Source organism: Sminthopsis crassicaudata, chromosome 1 (genome assembly GCF_048593235.1).
Source record: "Sminthopsis crassicaudata isolate SCR6 chromosome 1, ASM4859323v1, whole genome shotgun sequence".
In the NCBI taxonomy this organism is placed as follows: domain Eukaryota; kingdom Metazoa; phylum Chordata; class Mammalia; order Dasyuromorphia; family Dasyuridae; genus Sminthopsis; species Sminthopsis crassicaudata.
The window spans coordinates 392,618,692-392,633,738 of NC_133617.1; the positions used below are offsets into that span (position 1 = coordinate 392,618,692).

The window sequence follows — 15,047 nt, forward strand, 5'->3', positions numbered from 1 at the left end:
TTATTTTAATTGCAAGTAATCGTAAATAAGTGGGGTCATAGATTTCGGGCGAGAGGGTGAGCTGGGAGGGAACCCCCGAGAAGGCTTTATGCTTAAAAAGCAGGAAATCTTCGCGGTTCCATTCTCAGGCAGTAATTGGGCTCACGTCTGAGATATGTACTTAATTGCGGGCGGGAAGAGGACCGGTGGCAAAGAAAAAAACTGATCTAGAACTCTTCCAGCCCCTCACTGAACAGCTGCTGCAACTTACAAGGGTAAATTACGACTTGACCAAAAGGTGCAAAAATGACAGACGTGGGGATCTGAACTTGGGTCCTCTTGACCCCAGACTCAGTCTCACTATTTACCGCCCCGTGCTCCCAGCTGGGGGGATGATTTTTCTAATCCCCAACTCTCCGTTCTCCCCCTGAGCGGTAGACCCTGATCAAGTGAGGCCTCGAATGTCAGATATGCTACTCCACATTTTAAAAAAAGTCAAGGCCCGCCACGGAGGAGAACAGCATAGAGAAAGTATGGAACAGGAAGGATTCCGGCTTCTCTCTTCCGCCTCGTGCTCCGGTTTTGGGCTCTGGGGCGGGGCAATGGCGGATATGGGCGGGGTATAACGGAGGCGTGTCCACAGGGGGCGTGCCCACCATGCTTCCACCGCCTCCGGACTCGCCTTTTCGCTTTCCCGCGGTGGGCAAGCAGGAGGCCGTCTGTGCGTGCGCATGCGCCTCGAGGAGCTCCTTTCCTAGTTTCCCTGCTTGTTATGGCTGCGCCCATGGAATCTCTGAGGAAGAGGAGAGGAGGGGGCGATGCTCCTCAGCCTGAGCCCCTGAAGGCCCCCGGGCGGGAGCTTCCGACCCGTCCGCCCAGTCTCCTGCCGGGCACCTTTTGGCTGACCAGGATAGTGCTCCTGAGGGCTCTGGCTTTCATTTACTGTGAGTCCTAAGCGGGGCTGAGGGAACCCGGAGCCGCCCCCCGCGTCGTTCGCGTCGTCCCCGCCTTGCCGGCGGCTCCTCCCCCTTCCCCACCAGGCCTTTCAGCTTTTTGCATTGTAGGAGAGGTGAAGAAAACGCCCTCTCCTTCTCCCCCTCCCCCCTTACCACGTGCACCTGTGGGCAGCCAGTCCCTCCTTTGCCATCTTCCTCCCTGCCAAGGGTCCGAGGCCCTGGATTGCCTTCAGGCCGGGTAGATCACTACTTCTCGGGCCTCGAGGCCTCAGTATACTTGACTGTCAAAGGGGAGGGTGGGAGATCTGCGTAGAAGATGCTTTCGAAGACCCTTTACATCGCTGGCATTTCTTGTGGGCGGAACTCTGGGTTCTAGAGCAGGATTCTTCACCCGCCAAAGCCTTTGGTAGAAGCCTGCGGAGCCCTCCTCAGAACAGCGCTCTTAAATACATAAAACAAAACTCCTAGGGTTGCAAAGAGAATCAGTTACATTAGAGTACATCATAATAATAAGTCAAAGAACCCTGCTTAGGAATAATTGACTTAATTCCTTTATTCCATTTTTGTAAAATTTTTTAAAATTAATTTTATAATTATAACATTTTTGACAGTACATATGCATAGGTAATTTTTTTTTTACAACATTATCCCTTGTACTCCCTCTGTTCCGAATTTTCCCCTCCTTCCCTCCACCCCCTTCCCTAGATGGCAGGCATTCCCATACATATTAAATATCTTATAGTATATCCTAGGCACAATATATATGTGCAGAACCGAATTTTGTTGTTGTTGTTGCTGTTGCAAAGGAAGAATTGCATTCAGAAGGTAAAAATAATCTGGGGAGAAAAACAAAAAATGCTAATAGTTTACACTCATTTCCCAGTGTTCCTTTTCTGGGTGTAGCTGATTCTGTCCATCATTGATCAACTGGAATTGGATTAGCTCTTTTCTATGTTGAAGTTATGAACTTCCATCAGAATATATCCTCATACAGTATCATTGTTATATCAAGTGTATAATGATCTCTTAGTTCTGTTCATTTCACTCAGCATCAGTTGATGTAAGTCTCTCCAAGTCTCTCTGTATTCCCCTGCTGGTCATTTCTTACAAAACAATAATATTCCATAACATTCATATACCACAATTTACCCAACCATTCTCCAATTGATGGGCATCCATTCATCTTCCAGTTTCTAGCCACTACAAAAAGAGCTGCCACAAACATTTTGGCACATACAGGTCCCTTTCCCGTCTTTAGTATTTCCTTGGGATATAATCCCAATAACAGCAATGCTGGGTCAAAGGGTATGCACAGTTTGATAACTTTTTGGGCATAATTCCAGATTGCTCTCCAGAATGGCCGGATTCTTTCACAATTCCACCAACAATGCATCAGTGTCCCAGTTTTCCCACATCCCCTCCAACATTCATCATTACTTGTTCCTGTTATCTTAGCAATCTGACAGGTGTGTAGTGGTATCTCAGAGTTGTCTTGATTTGCATTTCTCTGATCAATAGTGATTTGGAACACTTTCATATGAGTGGAAATAGTTTCAATTTCATCATCTGAAAATTGTCTGTTTATATCCTTTCACCATTTATCAATTGGAGAATGGCTTGATTTCTTGTAAATTAAAGTAAATTCTCTGTATATTTTGGAGATGAGGCCTTTATCAGAACCTTTAACTGTAAAAATATTTTCCTAATTTGTTACTTCCCTTCTAATCTTGTTTGCATTAGTTTTGTTTGTGCAGAAACTTTTTAATTTTTTGTAATCAAAATCTTCTATTTTGTGATCGATAATGATCTCTAGTTCTCCTTTGGACACAAATTCCTTCCTCCTCCACAAGTCTGAGAGGTAAACTATCCTATGTTCCTCTAATTTATTTATGATTTCGTTCTTTATGCCTAAATCATGCACTCATTTTGATCTTACCTTGGTGTATGATGTTAAGTGTGGGTCCATATCTAGTTTCTGCCATACTAATTTCCAGTTTTCTCAGCAGTTTTTGTCAAATAATGAATCTTATCCCAAAAGTTGGGATCTTTGGGTTTGTCAAACACTAGATTGCTATTTTTATTCACTATCTTGCCCTGTGAACCTAACCTATGCCACTGAGCAACTAGTCTATTTCTTAGCCAATACCAAATGGTTTTGGTGACTGTTGCTTTATAATACAGTTCTAGATCAGGTACAGCCAGACCACCTTCATTTGATTTTTTTTTTTATTACTTCCCTTGAAATTCTCGACCTTTTATTCTTCCATATGAATTTTGTTGTTATTTTTTCTAGGTCATTAAAAATAGTTTCTTGGGAGTCTGATTGGTATAGCACTAAATAAATAGATTAGTTTAGGGAGTATTGTCATCTTGATTATACTCGCTCGGCCTATCCAAGAGCATTGAATGTCTTTCCAATTATTTAAATCTGACTTTATTTTTGTGGCAAGTGTTTTGTAATTTTGCTCATATAATTCCTGACTTTCCTTTGGTAGATAGATTCCCAAATATTTTATACTATCGACCGTTATTTTGAATGGAATTTCTCTTTGTATCTCTTGCTGTTGGATTGTGTTGGTAATGTATAAAAATGCTGAGGATTTATGTGGATTTATTTTGTATCCTGCAACTTTGCTAAAGTTATGAATTATTTCTAATAGCTTTTTAGCAGAGTCTTTGGGGTTCTCTAAGTATACCATCGTGTCATCTACAAAGACTGATAGTTTGATTTTCTCATTACTTACTCTAATTCCTTTAATCATGTTCTCGGCTCTTATTGCCAAGGCTAGCGTTTCTAGTACAATATTGAGTAGTAATGGTGATAGTGGGCAACCTTGTTTCACTCCTGATCTTAGTGGGAAAGGTTCCAGTTTATCGCCATTACATATGATGTTTACTGACGGTTTTAAATATATGCTCCTGATTATTTTAAGGAATAGTCCATTTATTCCTATACTTTCAAGTGTTTTTAGTAGAAATGGATGTTGGATTTTATCAAATGCTTTTTCTTCATCTATTGAGATGATCATATGGTTTTTGCTAATTTGGTTATTGATATAGTCGATTATGCTAGTAGTTTTCCTAATATTGAACCAGCCCTGCATTCCTGGTATAAATACCACTTGGTCATAGTGTATTATGCTGGGGATGATCTTCTGTAGTCTTTTTGCTAATATTTTATTTAAGATTTTAGTATCAATATTCATTAGGGAGATTGGTCTATAATTTTCTTTCTCTGTTTTCAACCTACCTGGTTTAGGTATCAGTACCATGTCTGTGTCATAAAAGGAATTTGGTAGGACTCCTTCATTCCCTATTTTTTCAAATAGTTTATATAGCATTGGGGTTAATTGTTCTTTAAATGTTTGGTAGAATTCACATGTAAATCCATCTGGTCCTGGGGATTTTTTTTGGGGAAGTTGGTTAATAGCTTGTTATCTAAATTCCAAGTTTCTGGTATCAGGAGAGGTATAAAACTTTTCATTATATAAAGTAGATCTTATGGTAGATTTTGTTATGCATAGTATATATAGGGTTTAAGATAATCATATTTGTTAAAAAAAATAGCAATTCATTAAATGTTCTTTTTGTTCTTGCCACATTATAGGAACTGAAAAGTACATATAATAAGATTATATCCAATCAATCTTTAGTCTAAGATGAGTGATACAGCACTAGTGAGGGGCTGAAGCCTTATTCTAATCACCTATTTTATAACCAAAATAAAGTTATAAAGTTCATTAATTGGGGGAATAAAATTTTGTTTCTAAAATTTAAGTCAGCTTATTGCATATATAACCAAAAACTATTAAGATGATTGACATACAGAGAATTTAAGTAATATATACATACCAGTATCAACAAAGTACTAAACATTTGAGAAAACAAGATTAGAAATCATAATTATAATTACATAGTAAAACCTGGCACACAACTGACAGAACAATTTGCTACATGTTGAGAGTTTTATTGCATAACAGAACACATGTGAACATATCTTGCACTTTTATCCAGTATATAAGCTGGGAATTTATTCAGCACGTAAAAACAAGGTAAATAGTGACTTTCTACTACTTCTACCCAATCTCATCCAAACTACCTTTTTGACTACTCATATTATATGATTTGCATAAAAATTCATCTACTATTCAAGTATGGATGATAAAAAAAAATCATTTATATTTTTTAATTCATCCAAAAACATTCATATAAAATACCAATAAATTTCCATATGATGCATCTTTGTAATTCTTTTAATCAAGGCATTTAAAGTCAATTAATAATGTCATTCCTATGTAAGTATGTAATGTATTTTTTCCTGAGAAACTAAATGTTACACAAATTATATAATCTCATAGTTTTTTAGGAATGACCATGAGAAGTATCTCCATTTTACAGAAGAGAAAATCTAAGAGTACCAGAAAATGTGAATCAATGAAGGCCATTCAGAGTTAAGACTGAAAACATAAAAGGTTCTTATTTCTAACGTAGTACTCTGTTCTATCTTCTAATAATATGTTATATTAGAACGTTCTCTAATATCACTAATATCAGGAACTCAGGGGCTATCTTAGGGTTCCAAGCCATATCTGAGTAATAAACTCCTCAGTAATGTAACCAACTAGTGGCCATTCATTCTTTTTTTTTTTTTTTTGGTACCAAGTTCCATTATTTAATTATTATCTTTCCATGTTTTCTATAATAATAACATGAATAGCTTTTCCAGATGTTTTGCTAATATCTTTTTTTTTTAATTTAATTTTTATTTTATTTTATAATTGTAACTTTTTTTTTTGACAGTACATATGCATGGGTAATTTTTTACAACATTATCCCTTGCACTTACTTCTGTTCAGATTTTTTCCTTTCCTCTCCCAACCCCCTCCCCCAGATGGCAGGCAGTCTTATACATGTTAAATATATTACAATATATTATAGATACAAATTATGTGTGTAAAACTGAATTTCTTGTTGCACGGGAAGAATTGGATTCAGAAGGTAAAAATAACAGTTTACACTCATTTCCCAGTGTTCCTTTTCTGGATGTAGCTGATTCTGTCCATCATTGATCAATTGGAATTGGATTAGCTCTTCTCTATGTTGAAGATATCCACTTCCATCAGAATACATCCTCGTACGGTATCATTGTTGAAGTGTATAATGATCTTCTGGTTCTGCTCGTTTCACTTAGCATCAATTGATGTAAGTCTCTCCAAGCCTCTCTGTATTTCTCCTGTTAGTCATTTCTTACAGAACAATAATATTCCATAACATTCATATACCATAATTCACCCAACCATTCTCCAATTGATGGACATCCATTCATCTTCCAGCTTCTAGCCACTATGAAAAGGGCTGCCACAAACATTTTGGCACATACAAGTCCCTTTCCCTTCTTGTGGCCATTCATTCTTGGCTTATAGTCTTCTGATGAGGAGGAAAAGTACTATGTTCTCAGGCAGTAATTCGATATTTACATAAGAATTTTACTGAACTACTGGGACTCAGAATAGCTTGTATTGCAGGGATTTATTTAGATAGAATGCCATGGAATGCTCCATTCTGTTTCTAAGGGATATTTTGATTTTCACTTTTCTGGAGGCTAGAAGAAGCCAGTGATACATCCTTCCCCTCCCCCCAACCCCATCTCTGTCTCTCTATCTCCTTCTCTCCCTTCCTCACCCCCTTCCTTTGTTTCCAAAGCTAATATTACATCTATTACAATCAGATACTTGCATTTTAGGAATATGCTTTTTTGGGGGTTCAGGATAAGAGTTACTTTTTCCTGGTAACTGAGAATGGGAAGTAGTCCCATTCCAGAGTGAAAAGGTAATAATGGTAGACACTCATGGGTAGCAAACACTTATCAAAGTAAGAAATACAACTGTAAGGTGGGTTTGAAGGAGGAGGAGGGAAAGTTTTACGGATTAGTTGAGGCAATATAATTTAAGAGATACAGGAAGTTCTCTGCTTGATGAATGAGATGAAAGCTCAGCTAAGAAAAGAACCGTGTTGCCTGGGAAATGTGTGGTTACTCTTTGGGGTTGCAGGCACTGGAAGTCAAGGAATGTAGTGGTGGGTTCAGATTTCCCTATGTGCTTAGAGCTCTGGAAAGATTGCCTATATATTATTCAAAATTCAGACTTTGCCTCTCCCTGTCACCTCTTAGGTTTTATCAGTTTGAAATGTTTTTCTCTCTATATAAATGCATCATAATGTGTGTATATATATGTGGATATGTTTGCTACCTCCTCCATTTCCCCCTCTATCATAAAAGCTCTTCCTTGCCCGTGTCTCTTATGTGAGAAAAATTTCCCCATTCTATCTCTCCTTTTTTCTCCCAGTGTATATCCTTTTTTCTCACCCATTCATTTTCTTTGAGATCATCCCAACATAACTAACTCACATCTATGCTCTTTGTGTATATAGATTGCTTCTAACTGCTCCAATAATGATAAGGTTACTAGGAATTACATGCATCATCTTCTCGCATATAAATGTAAATGGTTTGATTTTATTGAGTCTCTTGTTAGTTTTCCCTTTCATGTTTACTTTCTTTAGTACTTTTCTTGAGTCTTGTGTTTGAAAGTAAAATTTTTTATTCAACTCTCCTTATCAGGAATGCTTGAAAATCCTCTGTTTTGTTGAATGTTCATTCCCCACCCTTCATCCCCTCCATTCCCCAAGGATCACACTAAGTTTTGCTTAGTTGTCATCTTAGTTCTTTTGCCTTCCAGAATGTCATATTCCAAGTTCGTTAATTTTTTTAATGTGGAACCTACTAAATCCCATATAGAAATAGAACTGTTTAACTTATTAAATCCTTTAAGTTTTCCCTTTCCTTATGCTTTTTACCTTTTTATGCTTCTCTTGGATCTTGTATTTGAAAGACAAATTTTCTATTCAGCTCTGATCTCTTCATCATTAATGCTTAAAAGTTCTCACTGAATAACCTTTTCTTTCCCTGAAGGGGAAATCCTGAAGGATTATACTTGCTTTTGATGAATAGATGATTCTTGGTTGTGATCATAATTCTTTTCCCCTCTGGAATATCATTTTCCAAGCCCTCCAGTCCCTTAATGTAGAAGTTGCTGAATCTTGTGTTATCTTGACTTTGACTCCATGATACTTGGATTGTTTCTTTCTGGCTGCTTGCAATATTTTCTCCTTGATCTGGGAACTCTAGAATTTGGCTATAATATTCCTGGGAGTCTTCATCTGGGAATTTCAGGAGGTGATTGGTAGATTCTTTCAATTTCTATTTTACCTCTAGTTCTAGAATATCCAAGCACTTTTTCTTGTCTAGACTTTTTTTTTTTTTTTTTTTTTTTTTTAGATTATGGCTTTCAGCTAGTTCAATAATTTTAAAATTATCTTTATCTTTCCTGGATTTATTTTCCAAGTCACACATTTTTTTTCCCCGTGAGATATTTCAGATTGGCTTCTATTTTTTCATTCTTTTAGTTTTATTTGTTTGTTCTTGATTTGTCATAAAGTAATTAGTTTCCATTTGTTCAATTCTAATTTTTAAGGAATTATTTTTCTCAGTGAATTTCTAAAAGTACCTTTTTTCCACTTTCTACTTTCTAAGGAATTTTTTTCTTCAGTGATTTTTTTGTATCTTTCTTAACATTTGGGCAGTTCTACTTTTTAAGGTATTTTTCTTCTTATTGACTTTTTGTGCCTTTTTTTTTTTTTTTACCATTTGACCTCATCTGTTTTTTAAGATGTTATTTTCTTCAGTATTTTTTCTGTCTCCTTTCCTAATTGTTGACTTATCTGTCATGATTTTCTTGCATCATATTCATTTCTCTCCCCAATTTTTCCTCTACCTCTCCTATTTAATTTTCAAATCCTTTTTGAGCTCTTCTGTGAGCTGAGACCAATTTATATTTTTCTTGGAGACTTTGGACACAGGAGCTTTGACTTTGTTATCTTCTGAGGTGTGTGGTTTTTTTAATTATAGCTTTTTATTGACAGAACGTATGCATGGATAATTTTTCAACATTGTCCCTTGCAATCATTTCTGCTCCCAACTTTTCCCTTCCTTCCTTCTACCCCCTTCCCTAGATGGCAGGCAGTCTCATACATGTTAAACATATTAAGGTATATCTTAAATACAATATATGTTTATATATTTGTACAATTCTCTTGTTGCACAAGAAAAATCGTATTCAGAAAGGTAAAAATAATCTGGGAAGAAAAACAAAAATTCAAGCAGTCAATATTCATTTCCCAGTGTTCTTTCTCTCGGTGTAGCTGATTCTGTTATCATTGATCAATTGGAACTAAATTGGATCTTCTCATTGCCAAAGATATCCACTTCCATCAGAATTTATCCTCATATAGTATTATTGTTGAAGTGTATAATGATCTCCTGGTTGTGTTCATTTCATTTAGCATCATGTCGTGTAAGTCTCTCCAGGCTTCTCTGAAATCATCCTGCTGATCATTTCTTACAGAACAATATTATTCCATAGCATTCATATGCCATAATTTATTCAGCCATTCTCCAATTGATGGGCATCCATTCAGTTTCCAGTTTCTGGCCACTACAAAGAGGGCTGCCACAAACATTTTTGCACATGTGGGTCCCTTTCCCTTCTTTAAGATCTCTTTGGGAGATAAGCCCAGTAGTAACATGCTGGATCAAAGGCTATGCACAGTTTGACAATTTTTTGAGCATAGTTCCAAATTGCTTTCCAGAATGGTTGGATCTATTCACTGTTTCTGAGTTGTGTTTCTGATTCTCCTTGTTACTATTTGTATATTACTATTAAGGGCTTTCCCCCCTTTTTGTTAGAATTATTCAAAGTTCTTACATTTGATCATTTATCATACTGTTTCTACTCTTATAAATACTTTTCCCTTCACAAAATCTATATTTATTTTTAAGTAGTGTATATTCTTTTGACATAGAAAAATTGGGAAAATACTTTTCCAGGGCAGAGGGATAGTTGATATATGACCTTATACCATAAAAATAAACATACATCCTCAAAACTAGTTTGGTTTTATTGTGAATGCTTATACCTGTACTTAATTTCTTTCTGTGGTTTGGGCTAATGTTTAAGTTGAGACATAATAGGGAAAAAATGTGACCAAAACGTTTTATATTTCACATCTTTGAGTCTTTACAGAGCATGAAGAATGGGATTCTCTCTCCTCAATACCATGACAGACTGTGGCTGGATTGGAAAATGGGAATAAGGTGACAGGGCAAAAAATATAGACCAAATAAATGCTGCTTTGTAATTCTGAAGGGTAATGTTTCTACTACCAGGGGTTATTAGTAACATATGGAGTAAGAGATTACATGTTCTGTTTGTCTCTATGTGATTAGAAAAGAGATGATGAGGCAGTTTTGCAGGTGAGAATAAATTCAGTTGATAATTTATGAGACCCACATTTAAAAGATTAGCTTCCCTGAGATCAGGGAAAGAAACTCAGTCTTAGGTGACCTACAAGCAGTTTTGACTTTTAAAGAAGTTTATGATTTATGAGTTACTTTGTGTTTTTGTACATGTGCTATATTAGCATTGTTAAATCCAGTTTATAGATAGGGTAACTAAAGATGTGAGATTAGCTCAGTTTATCAGTTTTCCATTAGGAATCTCTTCTCATTTTCTTACTCAGTTTTTAAAATTCATATTGCTGTTTGAAGTTTTACTTGACTAAAATATGAAAAACTTCAAGACAGATTTACATGAAGTCATGATTAGTAAGAGTAATTTAAACTACTAGTATAAATACCATATGTACATAAATGCATATATCTATGCACATATATTCTGCCTTGTACTCAAAATACTCAAATGGATCTGCGGTCTCATTGATTTGGGAGTTCCTGCCAACAATGAAGATTGTAACCCATTCATGCACATCCCTCCTGTGTGTAATTCTTGTCCATGTCCTTCCATAGCTTTATAGCAAGTGTTCCTTCCCACACAGTGGAAACCTTCCTTGATTTCTCTTGACATTGGAAGTGTACCATAGTAACATAGAATCATATTTTGAGCTGAAAGGGTTCTTAAAGGTCATAGAATCCACTTTCATTTTACAGCTGTCACATAGCTTGTTTGAATCAGGGTCAAAGCTCAGGACTTCCGAATTCATGGCTAGTATTCTACATTATGTTACCATACTCAACTAGGGGATCACTCTTCCTGACCTGCCATTCCTTTTTATGGCCACATGACTGACCCATCTTTTCTTCTATTAAAGAAGTTCTTTGATGATGTCGTTTGCTCCTGTTTCTCAGAGTTCATCAGAGGTTACAACTTTTCATGTTCACTGTGTATATTTGCATCTCTTGCTGTTTATATTTGCATCTTTAATTCTTTGGAAGGAATTGTACTTCTTGTCTGCTCTCATATAATAACACAATGCTCAAGCTTTCTCAGGCACCAGTGGAGCAAAACAAGACTGTGTGCTTGCTTCCATGCTTTTTAACATGATGGTTTTAGCCATGTTATCACATACCTTCATTGAGGACAAACGTTGAATCAAAGTTAGCTATTGCACTGATGGCAAATTGTTCAACTTTCTGAAAGGATTAAAAGCCAAAATTAAAGTGGAGGGAGTCTTTGTGCATGATATTTGTTTGTAGATGATTATGTATTCAATGCAGTGCCTGAAGTTGAGATACATCAAAGTATGGATTGATTCTCTGCTAATTGTGCTAATTTTTGCCTAACAACACCAAGAAAACACAGATTATTCATCAAGTAACACCATATCTTCTATTTGTAGAACCATACAGAAAATGGTGAAGTTTTGAAAGCTGTGACTGAGTTCACTTACCTGCAGTATACTTTCCAGAGATGTCTATATTGATAATAAGATTGACACTTGCATTGTTAGAGGTAGCTTAATGTTTAGAACTCTGAAGGAAAGTAGAGAAGTTCTACAGAGCCATTGTGTTGACATTATTGTTATATGCCTGTGAAACCTGGACAATATACTAGCACCATGCTAGGAACACTGAATCACTTCCATTTGAATTGTCTTAGAAAGCTTGTGAAGATCATCTGGCAGGATAAGATACTAGATACTGAGATCTTTTTTCATACTAAACTGCAAAGCATTCCAACTCTACTGTAGAGAGCACAACTCTGTTGGGCTGACCACATCATTCAAATACTAAATGTTATTTTATTATTATTTTATGGAGAATTTACATATGGCAAGCATTTGCAAAGTGGTCAGAAATGGCAGTACAAGGATACTCTCAAAGTCTCTCTTAAGAACATTAGACATGGACATGTCTATGTAAGACATGGAAAACAGTGGCATAAGACCATCCAGCATGGCATTCCTTCATCAGGAAAGATGCTGTGCTCTATGAGCAAAGCAGAATTAAATTAGCTTAGAAGAAATGTGAAATGCACAAAATTAGAGAAGCCACTCCAAATGTTCATAAAGACATTTTTTTTTTGTTTCCAGTCCATGGCAGAACATTCCAAGCTCATATTGGTCTGATCAGCCACAGTTGGACATATTGTAATTCAACTTTCACATAGTGATATTATTTTCGTTCTCTTTTGGAATGAAGAACAATAACCAACCAACTAGTAGAATGTTAGTACTACAAAGATAAACCTTTAATTTTATGGAAAAGTTGGGATCAGCTTGCAGAGTCATGAAAGAAATGTAATCTGTTCTTCTTCGGTTCAGCTTTGGGATTAATTGATTATCTATTTTTATTTGTTCCAAATATACATGCTGTTGGGCAAACTTTATAGGTGCCCATTTAAGAATTCATTAAAAATTTGTCAATAGACATGTTTCATCCATTTGGTATTTCCTATATGGATGGACAATAGCCTTTGAGTCATTAAAGATTACTGCCAAGAATGATTAAAGATCTCTTCCAGGCAACTTTGCAACATTCTGGGGCTTAATTCCATGTCATTCACAAGAAGGAAGATCTGGAAAAACCTCACAATCCACAGGGAATCGCTCTTGGATTCTGCTAAATTTTATCACAAAACTATCTCCTTGTTTCATGCCTTGCCTAATATTTATGATTAGGGTTTATTTCTATTGTTATATCTCCCAAAGACATAGTGAGTAACTTTGAGGTATAATTAGTATATACTTTGTTGTATTCAGATAGTGAATTAAAGGCTCTTTTGGTAATCAACAAGCAATAAATACAGGGAGATCTTATTTTCTTAATATCTTTCAGTTAATTGTGAAACAGTTAAGATGTGGTTCATTGTTGAGTATTATTTGTAATAGTCAATTTGTTTCCTACTAACATTACTTGCAATATTCAACTTATTCCTTATTAATATCCTCACTGAGAATGTCTTCATTCTCATAAAGTATTTGTATAGATGGGAAAGTAGGCATTTAAGTCAGTAGTAACTGATATTCTCTGGGTTGTTTTTTTGGGGTATTAGTAAATTCTAAATTTTTTAACCATTACTTTTGGAATCTCTTCTCTCTTTCAGATACCTTGTGCCTTGATTGTTTAGTATCCTCATAATTGTGTCCCTCTAGCATTAATATCCTCTCTATGTGTAATTGTTCCATTATGGCTGATTTTCCCATCTTTGTTTTCTTTAGCGTCATTTCTATTTCCTTTATAAGCACTTGTAGGACTATGATATTTGTGATTCAATTGTGTGTATGATTTGTTGTTTCACCTACTCATTTTTTAGGATTAAATCAGTTTCTAATTCATTTTTGTTTTTTTTTCCCTGCCCTTTTATTGCATGTAATTTTTATTACATATGGAAAAATGAATTTACTATTTCTGCCTTTCTGTATTTGATTTTGAGGTTTTTATGCTCTAATATGTGATCAGTTTTTATATAGGTTCCATGTACTGCCGAGAAAAAAAGTATATTCCTTTCTGTCTCCATTCAATTTTCTCCAGATGTCTACCATACCTAACTTTACCAGAATTTTATTTACTTCCTTAACTTCTTTATTTATTTTGTGGTTCAATTTACTTAGTTCTGAGAGAGCAAGGTTGAGATGCTCCATTAGTATAGTTTAATATAGTACACTATTATATAATAGTTTTCTTCTTGCAGCTTCTTCATGAGATGTAATTTTCCTCATTTTAAGTCCATTTTTCTCTTTTTCCAGTAGAATTACCTTTTTTTTCCTTTTAGTTTCTTTTTTATGTTATCACAATAAAACCAAATTATATCTGCACTCTCTAAGTATACCCATAACAGAGATACAAATCTCAAGAGTTAAACATGTCATCTTCCCATATAGGGATATAACTTTTAACTTTTAAAAGAAAGTGGTTTTTTCTTTCCTTTTTAATCTTTTTATACTTCTCTTGAGTTCTATATTTGAAGATCAACTTTTTGATTCAGCTCTGGTCATTTCATCAGAAATAAATGAAATTCATTTCATTGAATTGCATTATTCATTGAATAATTTCATTTCATTGAATGTCCATCTTTTTTTCCTGAAAGATAATGCTCAGTTTTGCTGGATAGTTGATTCTTGGCTGTAATCCAAGTTTTTTTTTTTTTTTTTTTTTTTTTTTTTTGCCTTTCAGAATATCAGATTCCATGCCCTTTGATCCTTTAAAGTGGAAGCTGCTAGGTCCTGAGTAATCCTGATTATGGCTCCTCGATATTTAAATTGTTTCCTTCTGGCTGCTTGCAATATTTTCACCCTGATTTGATAATTCTGAAATTTACCTGTAATAGTCTTCTCTAAAATACATATTTTCTGGGAGCAGATTTCTTGGGAGGCTTCTGGAGGCAGCCTTCATTTCAGTTCAGTGTAATCATTCCAAATGCAGCCAGGGATTAAAGTCCAAATCCTTTATTGTCTCCTTCAAAGTCTTGTATCCTTTCTTGGGCTCAGTTAGCTTTCTTAGAGGTCTATTTCTCTACATAGTTCTGAGACCTCCTACTGCTAGTCAGGAGCCTCTGGAAGCTTCAGCCTCCAGCTTCCTTCAAATGAGCTTCTAAGTGGGTTTCTCCTTCCTGGCCCTAAGACCTCCTCCTTATATGCCCCACACTGAGTATACACCAATCATTATATCACTAGGGAACCATTATTTGTTGTAGGATTAAATCAATGCTAAACTAAATTTAATCATTGTCTCCTCAATTCCACTTACTACTTTGTCTC

The 15,047-nt window shown here is 35.7% G+C and overlaps 1 protein-coding gene across 1 annotated transcript in view; it reads left to right on the forward strand.

The window, feature by feature from the left end:
* Positions 1–692: 692 nt before the first annotated feature.
* LMF1 (lipase maturation factor 1) overlaps positions 693–15,047 on the forward strand; it is a 745,091-nt gene continuing 730,736 nt past the window's right edge. Inside the window, exon 1 of the mRNA XM_074279711.1 lies at positions 693–923. The gene's annotated coding sequence lies outside the window, so the exon portion shown is untranslated. The remainder of the gene's footprint in view (positions 924–15,047) is intronic.